The sequence below is a fragment of the Sus scrofa genome, chromosome 7, assembly GCF_000003025.6.
Source record: "Sus scrofa isolate TJ Tabasco breed Duroc chromosome 7, Sscrofa11.1, whole genome shotgun sequence".
Classification (NCBI taxonomy): Eukaryota; Metazoa; Chordata; class Mammalia; order Artiodactyla; family Suidae; genus Sus; species Sus scrofa.
In genome coordinates, this window is record NC_010449.5 from 93,267,340 (window position 1) to 93,280,071 (window position 12,732).

The 12,732-nt window shown below is 48.5% G+C and overlaps 1 protein-coding gene across 2 annotated transcripts in view; it reads left to right on the forward strand.

Annotated features, from left to right (window-relative positions):
- The window catches only part of SUSD6 (sushi domain containing 6), a 90,480-nt gene that overhangs the window by 13,628 nt on the left and 64,120 nt on the right, over positions 1–12,732 (forward strand). The window lies entirely within an intron of this gene.

A 12,732-nucleotide genomic window follows, 5' to 3' on the forward strand; every position in this document is an offset into this window, starting at 1 on the left:
AGCTGCTCCTCGATCGCGGCCTGTCTGCACAGCTGCACGTGTGAGTTGAAGCCAGACCTGGTGGGAAGTAGCTTTTGTGCTTCACTGTGGGCTCCTGCTCTGTGTATTCTCATTTTGACAGGGAAAAACCCCGAGGGATCTCTGCCCAGGACTGTTCCCAGAGAGTGAGAGCTTCTCCTCCCCGGACGAGGTCACGGGCCAGAGCTGATTGTGCCCAGCTTCTCACTGTGGGTTTGTGCAGTACCCTTCCCACCCTTGCCCTTTCATTGCTCTCTTTATCAGACTTGACCACACTTGCCTTGCTCCCTTCTTCCCAGGGATCACAAAACACCTACCATTTGGTGAAAAATCCAGGCAATGCAGTGTTTAAAGTTTTACCAATCCAGGTTTGCCTCATGGAGTGGGGGAAAGAGTGTGCATATTTGTAGACTCTTGCACTTGATAGTTTTTAATTCTGTTTTCGTGTGTTTCAAATACACCCTTTTCCATTTGCATTGAGTGGTGGCTGGCAAGCCTTGTACTCCATGTTTTTTGGGAGTATATCCTTGCTATAGATCTTGGGTTCAGGTCTTATGATTACTTGCCTGTCACGGCCTGAAAAGTAGGCCTACTTTTGAGGCATCACCAACCAAGTCATTGCACCTTGAGACAAGTCTGCTCTGACTCCTAGGCTGCTTGCCTTTCCTTATTTATGGCGGCCTGGAGACCTCCATCAAGTGCATCCAAGTGCTTCCTGTTGGCTTGGCAAAAGGAAGATACTTGGAGGATCTTAAAGACCTCTCGGAGGGGCCCCTTTTACTCTTAGTTAATTGCAAAATGAGACTCTTTAGTGGAGAAGCCGCTCTCCCACCCACTTTATGAAAGCCCCTCTAGGACACCAGTTGTTCCAGCTGGTTATCAAGCTTCTGTAGTATTTATGTGTTTTTTTGAAGCTCGACTTGCTTCAGTTGAGCAGTTATAAGGGTGATATCTGTAAGTTTTAGAGGAGATACTTAGTAAAGAACCAGACTCTGGGTTTCTTTCAGGCCTAATCATGAACTGGCAGGAGCAGCTTTAGGGCTCCAGGGAGAGAGGAATGGCACGGTGCCTTGGAGCTGTCATCCAGGATGCCACCTTTTGGGAACCAAACTGTAGGCAGTTCCTGGCCTCTGTGAAGTTGTGCCTGGGCCTTATCAGAAATGAACCAGATGGTGTTTCTAGCAAAACTGGCAGATGCTCTTGCTGTCAGAATTAATTTTAAAATTTTACATGTAAATCTGGAATTATGGGAATTTTTCTTTTGGGGTTTCAGTTGCATGTGGAAGCACTACACTTACCTTCCAGAGGCCGTTCTTTATCTCTTGCTTCTGGCCAGAAATGACTCTCAACTCCGTGTCCTCCCAGCCCCTCTGGTTACCCTCCTCACCAGGTGGGTCCCTTGCGGTGGGCAGATATAAAGTGACCGGTCCTCTCTTTAGCGTAATTTGAAGGTTGCTGGTGGGACCCTGAGCCCAGAACGTGCCTAGCGCAGAGATGACATGGGTGACTCAAATGTTCATCATTCGAATCACTCCTTTGGGTTGAGACCTTTGGATGTAGCAGGTATGATACCTAGAAAAAGTGACTGTATCAGAGTCACAAAGCCCAGAAGAGAAAGAAGAGAAATCCTGTGGGGAGTGGGCTCCTTGCAGGAAGTGGGGAGGGGATGCTCTTGGCTGGACACGCGCTGTGCCTGGGTGGGCCTGTCTCCACTGTGCAGATCAGAAAACCAAGCTCTGAAAGGTTGAATACTGTAATTTACTGCGTGGGGCTCGAACCAAGGTTGGAGTGATCCCAAAACCTGTGCTGTTTTCATAGCAGATAAAATATATATGGATTAGGAAGTTGGGATGGAGGATGAGGTGGCTCGGGAGGCAGAAAACAAATGCCTGAGAGAAGAAGCGGGGGGAGGTGAGCTTCAGTGGATGGTCCCGGGTGAAGGATGTGGAAAGGCGGCGTTGATCAGCAACAGTAATCAAGTGGGGAAAAAAGAAGGAAAAAAAGGGTTGTGGTATCACTCGGGGGGCGGTGTGTACCCTCGGAGGATGGCAGCTCTTCCCTGAAGGAAGCTCCGTGGAGTTTATTTGGGGTCTGCTGGTGGGAGTTGGGGCCTGCTGGAAGCCTCGTAATCCCTAGTATTTATAGACTGGCCTGTACTCTACTCGGAAGCAACTCCCATTTCAGTTAGCGAAGGCAGCATTATCTGCCTTTGAAAGACTGCATTTATGGATCCCCATTTGGCCCAGCAGGAGGGGCTGGGTAATGCCCTGTTATATTATCCTGGTTCCCTGCTGCCTCAGAGGTTGTGCAGGGACAGTTCTGCCTTTCTTCTAAGTGACCTCTGGCTGCTCCCTCTCCTGCAGATGCTCCTTCCTCTCGGGGATGAGGCAGGGGTCAGGACTAGGGAAGTCAGCGCTCCTGTCTCTGTGTTCAGGGTAGCCAGGACTTCCCCAGAACCGTGATTCTGATTTGTTTCCCAGCGCCTCGACGTAAGGCTTGGGTTCCTCTGTTCATAGCCTAGTCAGCCCTAACTGTAAACCTTCAGTTCAGCATCGATTTATTGACACCTACTGGCGTGTGTGTGGGGAGTGCTATACAAAGATGACAGGGACAGGTCCCCGACCCAGCCACTGGGACTGATGAGCAGACAGCTCATGAGGAACAGGATGGGTCAGTTCCTTTTCCTTACAGCAGGAAGAGTCAGTAAACTTCCCTGTCTAACTTAAATGGTGACTGTGAGGGCTGATTGTAATAATTATGAATTGAGACTGCTTCAGAAGTGTAAAATGCTAGATTCATGCAAAGCCTTCTTAATATTACGAGATGGAGTCATAATAAAAGATAACCCATATTGAGTGCTTTCCGTGTGCCAGGCAACTGTTCTAAGTGCTTTATATGTATTTATTTAATCTTCACAGCAGCTTCGAAGTAGGTTGTTTATATCCATTTTATAGGTGTGAGAATTGATGCCAAAAGTGGATTAAAACACCCCTACCTTTCTAGGATAGCGCAGGTGGTTAAGTAGCAGCAGACCCAGGCAATCCGAAGTCTCGGCTGCATTGTGCAGCCTCTGTAAAGGAAGCCCTTTACAGAGCCCTGCGGAAGTCAGAGACTAGAAGGAGTCCCACCTTAAGGGGAGGCAGCAACCAAGGGCTTACCCTCGGAGAGACCAGAAAGGAGCCGGGAAAGGTCAGGCTGGTGCCCAAGAAAGCATTAGCATTTCTGCACAACTTAATCACATCACTGAAACCGTTTCCGAACTTGGAGCCATCTTTCTTGGATAGTAATGTAATTGAAATAGATAATTTAAGCCAAAGAGGAAGGACAGAATTGATGAGCTCGCATATGTGGATGGACACTTATTAACTTCTGACTAAAACACAGAGAGGCAGGACCTTAAAGCCAGTGCATCTTTATTCAGTTTACAAATGAGGGCAAAGACCCCGGCACTGCTTGGGACTTTTAAAAAACACACATTTGATGGGACATGACAATGTGAGAAAAAAGAACATATACATGTGTGTGTAACTTGGTCACCTTGCTGCACAGTAGAAAATTGACACAACACTGTAAACCAGCTCTAATGGAAAAAATAAAAATCATTATAAATGAAAAAAAAGTACAGTTGATTTGCCAAAAAACCCTCAAAAACCAAAAAACACATTAAAAAAAAAAATACCTTGGGAGTTCCTGTAAGTGGCTCAGTGGAAACGAATCTGATTAGTATCCATGAGGACATGGGTTCGATCCCTGACCCCACTCAGTGGGTTAAGGATCTGATGTTGCCGTGAGCTGTGGTGTAGGTCGCAGACAGGGCTCGGGTCCCGCATTGCTGTGGCTCTAGCGTAGGCCGGTGGCTACAGCTCCAATTCGACCCCTAGCCTGGGAACCTCCATATGCCACTGGTGCGGCCTTGAAAAGACAAAAAATAAAATAAAGACATCTGTAAAAAAAAAATAAATAAAAAATACTCTTCCCTTCTTAGCCCTTTTGTGTTGAAGTTTCTGTTAAGGATATGGTTATTAATATGCAGTGTATCCATCCTTGGCAGTTAGTTTTCACAGGAATCAAGTTCATTGTAGGGGGTGTGGGGAGGCAACTTCTAGCCAGGTTATTTCAGATTTAGAAGATTGGGGGCAGATTTCTTCCCCAGACGCAGGTCTGTGAGGAGAGCTTTGGGAGTTAAAGTCTCAGAATTCCTTTTTCCGTCCACTCTATTCTGTCAGCAGCTTTCTTAACATGCGGTACCTCTGACTGAAAGTGATTATCTGTCTCATTAGCAGTTCAGGGGAATTAGCCATCAACATCTAATGACCTAGTTCTCAAATCCTGCGGTGGCTTTAGCAGTTTCCTAGAATACCCCAAAGCAGTGTTTCTCAGAGTATGCTCTAGACTCACCTGGTCCACCCTGTGCCTTAGGAAGCCTTCCCTTGTTGATGGGGCCCTAGAATCAGCCTGCGAGTTAAAAGCACTCCCCTCTGCTTAGGATCTGAAGTACAGCCGGGAATTCAAGTCCAGGCCCACTCAAGAGGGTGTGGGGCTACAAGCAGCACTGTGCACAGCCTTCAAAGCTTCCTGTTTTCTTTTTATAGTGAATGGAAATTTTGCCTCTTATTCTATAATACATCCAGGATAATTTTAATACTTAAAATGAATTACATTACCTAACATGGAATTGATTTGAACTTCTACCAAGAGTGTATGCTTCGGGGGTCAGAGTGCTGAGTTTATAATCTTGGTCTCATGAATTGCTGTCTCTGTGACCTTGGGCAAGTTATTTAACCTCTGGGCCTTGTCTAAAAATGGAGATAGTAATAGTACCTACCTTTTAAGGCTGTCATGAGGATTAATTCAGATATTAGATGGGAAATGCTTAGATTCATGTGCAGTGATTAGGCAGTCAAGTTCCAGGTAATAGTAATGGTGCTATTATTTTTATTATCCTGAGGTTTTGTGTTCTTGGGAAGTATGCCTACCCCAGTTACAGAGTAGAGTCCTGCAGGCGAACAAAACATCCTCTCCCATTGACACAGCCAAGGCACCGGCTGATAAAAGACCTTTTGCCGTCCCTAGGAAGCCTACACCGAGCCCTGGGGAAATGCTTTGCAGTAACACACTCTCAGATCACATCCCAGTTTTAGTTCTCTGAGCGCCCGTGTGGTGTGACTGTTCTCAGGCAGTCCAGGTCTGCCGCAGGTGGGAGGGAAGCACTTGTTCAGAAAATGTCAGAGAATCCACCACCAGCCGAAGAATGGCAGCTGTTCTTCCTTCAGTCTGCACTCTTTTTTTGCCCTTGTTTAATGGTTTGGAAAGCGGGCTAAATCGCACTTTTCCTCTGTAAAGGCACCCATGTGAAATGCATTTCCCCCGCCAACTTACTTGTTTTCAAGAAGTTTAAGCACTCAAAAGTTCTGCATGTTTCTTGAAGAAAAGGTAGGAAATTCAAGTTAGACTTGCACTCATGGAGGGAGAAATCACCTGTGATTTCTCTTCCAGTGATCACCCCCGTCCACCTGTCCCTGTGCTCCTTCTGTCCAGGACAGTCGGGGATGGCAGAGTGGCCAGCAAGGTGTCAGAGTTCAGAGGAGGGGCTGCATTTCTGGGAGCCAGGCTGGCCGTCCTGTGGCTCTGAGCCTTACACGGGGCAGCCCTACTTTGGGACAAGCACCTGGCAAGTCCCCAAGTGTCCTGTCCCCTCTGAGCAGTTACTGTGGAAGGCCAGCCGCCTGTTTCCATAGATGCGGCGTCCTCAAGCGTTTCTGGCCTGGTTCCTGTTGGCTCTGCCCTCCTGATTTTGTGCTCATTTTTCACAGTCAGGTGGAATGGGATCTTGAGCCTCTTTTCTCCTCAGGAACTGGTATTGGCTCTCAGGATTGATCCTTCTCTTGCCTCTGCCCTTGCTAAATGTCCCTGGGGAGGCTCTGCCTTGGAGGGAAGCTCCTTGGGTAAAGAGAACACTGCCTCAGGCTTTGTAAATGTTCCCCCCCCCCCCCGCCCCGCTTTTCCCTTCTTCCCAGAATACAAGCTGCCTGTAAAAGTTTAGTGCAGAACTGTTGCGATGTATTTATTACTGTTGTGATGGACAAAGGAATTGTCGCTCCTCATTGATCTCCTTCACCCCCTTGCAAATGGGAATTACAGGAAATCACAACTAGCATAAAAAACTGTGGGCAGATAGGAAGAATGGACTGTGCAACCCTCATTCCCAGAAATGGACAGAATGACGGAGCTGACTGACCTCCGAATTAGGCAGTCAGTGAACCAAAGCATGGCCTGGAGATGTGTCAGCATCTGGGAGTTGAAACCCGAGTCTTCCTGCTCTCTGACTTTGTGTCATCACGACTCCCCTCCTCTGAGCCCCTCCTGGCTAGTCAGTAACCAGTTCCTGCCAGTTTTTCCTTACCTCGAGTGAGACTAGGTAAGAGGATGCAGACCTGTAGGTGGGGAAGGTCACATTTCCATCCCTTCCCAGGTGCTGGTGCTCCTTGAGGGCGAGGACCACAGAGTAGGCTTTTAGTAAATGTTTGTTGCATTGGATTAGGTCATGTTTCCTGCTCAAGAACAGTTGTTAGGGGACCACGTACTGAAACCGGTAATAGCAGTTTGCATGACTTGTCTCACAGCAGGAGGTCCTGACCGGGAGCCTGGTGCTGCTCTGAAGACTAACTGGAGGGTTGGGGAGGGGCCCACAGGAGGGAGGAGACAGCCACCTTCCCGGGATCCTTGGCGCTGGAATCCATCTTGGCTGAGAAGTGTGTGTGCTGCCAAGAAGGACCCTGAGCCAGACCCAGACCAAGTGGGGACCGAGCAGGACGATTGGCCAGAGACCACCCGGAAACGGACCCCATTCCCGTAAAACCTGAGACTGTGAGTCACCCGGCAGAGCAGGTCTCCTGGGTTCCCTCACCCTGCTGTTCCCCCCGCACCGGCACCAGCGCCCCTTCCCAATCAAGTCTTGCTTTGTGTCAGCACGGGTGTCTCCTCGGACATTTCATTTCTGAGTGTTCGCCAAGAGCCCATTCTCAGGCCCTGGAAGACATTCACGGGCTCCCTACTACCCACTGATCCAAGCAAGCTCAGTTTCTCTGCCTGTTTTTCATGGCTCTACATTCTGGCCTTATTGTGAGTGTACATTTGAATACTCAATACTTTGCAGAATAATCAGAGTATGCTGTGTGATGGAAACCACGGAAACCATAAAAATTGTCTCTTGCCCTGAAGGGTCTCAAATTTTCTTTTTCTGCTATTCTTCCCTGATTCTTGGCCTCTCTCTTCTTTCCGTACCTCTACCTTGCCAATTTATCATGCTTACTTAAGCCTTTCAGCCCCAGAAATTCCCTCTTTCTTTCTTCCTACTTATTTGGCACTCGAGTCTTTCAGATCACCTCTCCCCCGACCCCACTTTGTTTTTGGCCTCGCCTGTGGCATATGCAAAATTCCTGGGCCAGGGATTGAATCTGTGCCACAGCACTGATAGTGCCGAGTCCTTAACTGCTATGCCACCAGGGAACTCCTCCCTCCTTTCGCTTTTAAGACCCTCTTTGATTGTCTTGGTTCAGATCCATTGCTGTCTCTTTTTTTCTCATTCTTTTGTCTATAACTCACAAGTAGTTGCTATCTGTTCTTCCTTATTTTCTAAAATTCATACCTCACCATTTAGCACCACATAGGATACTGAAACAGATACGTTTGCCTTATTGTGTGCCTCGAATGTTTGCTGTCTGGGTACATTGTCCCCAGTTCCATTCCTGGTGGATTGGGGCCTGTGCTGCTTTCTCTGTATTTTGCAGCTGTATATAGCAGACTGACAGGAATAATGATTTGTGGGGTAAACAGAGGTGAATGGTGATCCGACAGTGCTCCAGAGTGCTGTTCTAGCAGGATTTTGGATGGCTTGGAGCAGAGCAGAGGTTGGAGCCCAGAAGACCATTATGGAGTTTTAGGAGTCTGGAACCAAGATCCTACAGAAAGTGGGAAGGTCTTGTCCCCTAAGAGTTTGTCCCATTCCGAGATTCTCTTGAAACTCCATCCACATGGAAAACGTGTTCATCCTAGAAGTCAGTTGGCCAGTGTTCTTGGGGAATTGTGGTGGGGCCAGGTGCACATGTGACGAGTGCTCTCAAAAGGAGGGTGTGAAAGATGCCTGGCCATAGGGAAGCGGGGAGCTTAAGGGGACAGTTGGGGCAGTGGGGAGCGGACATGTATTAATGGCACTTGTATTGATTCCTCTGGGAAGTTTGGGGATGTAAATATATTCTGTAAATACAGACTTTTTTTCTTTGCTTTGTTACTGATGGGTTTATGGCTTATGTTACATTTTTTCCTTCTAATAATAGAATCTTGCATGAAATTAAAAGCAAGGTCTTCTTCTGATTTGGCCCCTTTTATTTCTCAGATCCAGCTAGGACTACGAAAACAGGTTAGTAACATCTGTGGCCTGGGACCAGTTTCAGCCAGCTAAGTTCCCTGTAATCCAGTTTAAATCTAAGGGGTACATCTGAACTTACTGGAATTCTAGGTAGGAGGTGTGGTTGCAGAGGCAAAGCCATTTAATTGTAGCTTGTATGAAAATAAAACCAGCTTGAATTTTCTGCTCACAAACTTTGTCTGAAAAGCTTCTTCAGATCTTTTATTTTTGGCAAATGGGTTTTGGGGTGGCAGCCTCATTACGTGTGATGGAGAGGTATAATAAGCCAGTGGGTGATTTCCCAGAATCCTGAGCCTTTGAAAACTGCTGTTCCTTTTGGAAAGTAATAAGCACAGAAGCCGGGCTGCCTGTCTCAGGCTTATTAGGCCCTCTTCCCATTCTGTTCTCAGCTGGTAAATACTCTGGCCTCAGTCTGCCTAAAAACACAGTGGCTTAAGTTTGTTTAAATGTCTGTAGCTGTCGGGTCATGAAGCTCAGTCCTTTAACGATCACATGACGATGACAGCAATGATGATGAAAAATTGACATTCAGGAGCAGGTCCACTGCCCGAGTTGTGAACTAGTTCTTTTAAGGCTCCCAGGAAGAAAATCACTAACTCTCCTATGTCAGAGTCTTAGTGTTGAGTAGAGGAGGCACCAGCCGTGAAGGGTAGAGAAACCATCTGCCCAAAGGTCACCCTTTGGAGAAGTACTTTGAAGGCAGTTGTGTGTTTTCTGTTTGGAATGGGGTGTGTTGCTTCTTTGGAGAAGCCTTTTCACAGTAGTGTAATGGTTCCTCTGGAACTCTTAGCAGGGTTCTTTTTCTGCCCTCTCCTGTATTTACAGCTGCTTTTCCCCTAGGGGAGCATTCATCTGTTTAAAAAAGCAGAGAGAGAAAACAAGTTCTCTCAAACAGTGAGGTTTGGAAATCAGAACTGCATTGGCCTTTCAGGAGGGCAAGTTCTAAAGGGTTGTTGTTTGGATGAAAGAGAAGGAAGTCGAGCTATAATATCTTGATTCCATTCTCCCCACCCCCAAAGCACACCCCCTTCACCCCTCTGCCCAGAGGTTCCTTGTGGCAGATGTGAAGGCGTTTGGGGTACACGGGGCCCATTATGGCCTCTTTGTTGTACTAGGCCAAACATTGCTTTTCAGCCCTGGTGTAAGTCAGCTTTTCTGGCACGCCGCTTTTTGGCCCTGAATATCTATGTCTAGGATCCTGGGCTGGTGTTGGCCCTGAAGGCCAGGTTCAGCTTGTGATGATTGCACTTGAGTGTGGGGTTGGAGGCAGCATCTGAGGGCATTTAGATTTTTGATCATTAGGATGCTTTAATTCACTGATGCTTCAAGGCCTTGGAGCTGGGGTTTGCCAGGTGTCTAGATGAGGTTAGTAAATGGACTTAACCCTAGTGCCCCTTAGCCTCTTTCAGCACAATTTTAACCAGCTAGCTGGTTGTAGACATGCATCTTTGTTTGGTTATGGGAAGAAGAGGAACTCTGCCTTGCAGTTGAGTAACTGTGCTTTTTATTTGGTTCTGTAGAGGGTTACACTTGAAATGCTAATGAGAGCGTTCTTCTGGTCTGCACACTCACTGATCCAGAGTGGGCTGCCGGCTGGAGGCTGGGGAACCTTTATGGAGCAAGTGCTATTGAAGGTGGATATGGAGGTGACAGTTAAGGGCAGCAGGTGCCCTGACGCTCCAGGCCTGGTCCCTGGCTGATGGCCCATCCCCCAAGGCTAGGTCAACAGAGAGGTCTTCAGCTTCCCTGAAATGACTGCTTCTCACAGCTAAGTTAGTGTGACCAACCAGAGGAGAGGGTGGGCTTCCTGGGGAAGAGTCTTAATTAAGCCTGTCTGGTTTGGCAGTAACTCAGACTTGTCTCCGTTTCTGTGTTGGCTGATAATTTCCTTCAGCTCTCAGAAGAACCCTTCTTCGTTCATGCACGCGTGCGCCCGCACACGCAAACACACACACACCCACCCACCCACACCCTCCAAAGCTACAGCCTACCTTGAGTGTTGCCGTGTGTGCTTTCTGACTCCTTTCTGGAAGAGGCAGGTTAGCAGCTCTTGTTTGTGCACGAGCTGCGTAGGAGTTCCTGGAGACTGTGTTGCCGGACTTCCTAATCTGGCAGGGGCCTGGACGTGAGCCATTCCCGGGGGCTCCGAATGGACAGAGCACAGGGCAGAATAGTGCTGGGACTGGCACTCTGTCTGAGGTTAGCTTACGATTGGGAGATCTTCAGGGAACCTTGCTTAGTCAAGAGTTGGAAGAACCAAGGTTTAGTTCAGCTACTGACAAGCCCTGTGTCCCCAGGCAAGTCCTGGTCCCTGTCTAGGCCTCAGTTTCTCCCTCCTAACACGGATAGATTGGACTTTAGGCTCTACTGTGTTAAGGTCCCAAAACAGACCCATGCCGTTGCCACCTGCCCCCAGGGTGCTCTTTCAAGGTGCTGCTTCCACCAGGGTTGAGCCTGGACTTTGCACCACTCCTCCGGCTCTTTGTCAGCCCTGGGGCGGGTCGGGCAGGCACGTGCAGATGGCCTCTCTGCCAGCTGCCTGGCTGGGCCATCTGCTGCTTCTGCCAGCGGGTGGGGTGAGGGGTGAGCAGCGGCCTAATCTCCTTCAGGGCACTGAGTGCTCAGCTGAGCCCAGCCCCCTCCCTCCCCTCCTTCTGTCCTCTCTTCCAGCGCTCTCCCTGTGACCCTTCATCAGGGTCTTGTTTTGTTCCAGCTGCCCCCACCCCCGGGAGAAGCCTTGCTGTGTTTTTGTTTACTGTGTGTGTGTGTGTGTGTGTGTGTGTGTGTGAGCGCTTTGCCCTTTAGCCTGTGCCCCAAGAATCTTCCTGTAATGTAAGACAGCAGCAGCAAAAAACAAAAACCAAAAAACTTTAGAAATGAAACTTCGGACCCCTGTTGGTCTCTGTTCAGATGCAGATGATGAGTCTCTTCCCATCAGAGTTTGTACCTTTGGGTTCATCACCCCCTTTTCCATCCCTCTCCTGGGGCGTCTTTGAGCAGCAGGAGTGGGCTGAATCACTGGGAAAAACTGCTTCGGCCTGTGCTTGACGCCTTGCTTCTTCCTGGCTTTGTATGGATGTGAGAAAGAGACAGGGAGAAAGGAACCTGTCCCCATGACTCTGGGTAACTCTGGGTTTGGAGGTCTACACTGGTGTGTGTGTGTACATGTGCACCAACTGAGCAAGGAGGTGCAATGAGGGCAGAAGGGGATCAGAATCTTGAAAGCCATCCTTATAAGTGAGGAGATGACAAAGCAGGTACTAGAAGGGCAGCATGTCCTAAACCAGGACGTCTCGAACTTTAACTAGCTTAGGAGTCACCTGGGGAATCATATTAAAATGCAGATTCTCAGTCAGTAGATCTAGGATGAAGGCTGGGATTCAGTGTTTCTAATAAGCTCGCAGGTCATGCCAGGGCTGCTGTTCAGTGGCCCATACTTTGAATAGCAAGGGCCTAGCCTCCCCCTCCTCCTTTTAACACTGATGGAAAAGCCTGAAACCAGAAAGGCAGGAGGGAAGCTGTTAAGGACTTTCCTATTTTACACCCAAGGGCCTGGCCTTTCCTGGGCCCCTGTACCTGAGCTCCTGGCTTCTCTGGAGCTCCCCTTGGCCAAGTTTGGGCTCCACGGTAGAAGAGCTGGATCTGCACACTTACCGCTAAGCTGGATCCTTCTCCTTTCTCTTTGGCTCACAATAAGGCCAAAGCTAGCGTTTCAAATAGAATTTTTAGAGCTGAAAGAACTGTTCAATCATCTTTTCCAACCCTTCTAGTTTACAGAGGAGGAAATGGGCCCAGAAGAGTTTTGTGGCAAATGCAGTGTGGCTAGTGGCAGAGCTGGACAGAAAACCCAGGTGTCTGAACTCTTAAGCTTCTCTCTCTGAGGGACCATAAACCTGAGTTAGGGACAACAGGAGGATCCAGATGTTCAGGGACAGGTGGTAGGACAAGAGGCCTTCCAGTGGTATGAGGGAATTTGTGAGATGCGCACACATCTGTTGGCATCTGCTGCAGCTCAGCTCTGGTCCCCTAAGGCCAGGGTTCTCAGCTGCAGCACTGTTGACATTTGGGGCCAAATAATTTTGTTCTAGGGGGGCTGTCCTGTAGGATGTTTAGTGGCATCCCTGAGCCCTACCCTCTAGATGCCAGTAGCACTCCCCCCAAGTTATGACCATCAAAAATGCCTCCCGATGTTGTCAGATACTCTGGGTCGGGGGTGGGGTGTAAAAGAGCCCCGAGCTGAAAACCACTAGTTCGGGCAGCAAGTATTTTGTGAAGGAGGGTCCCTC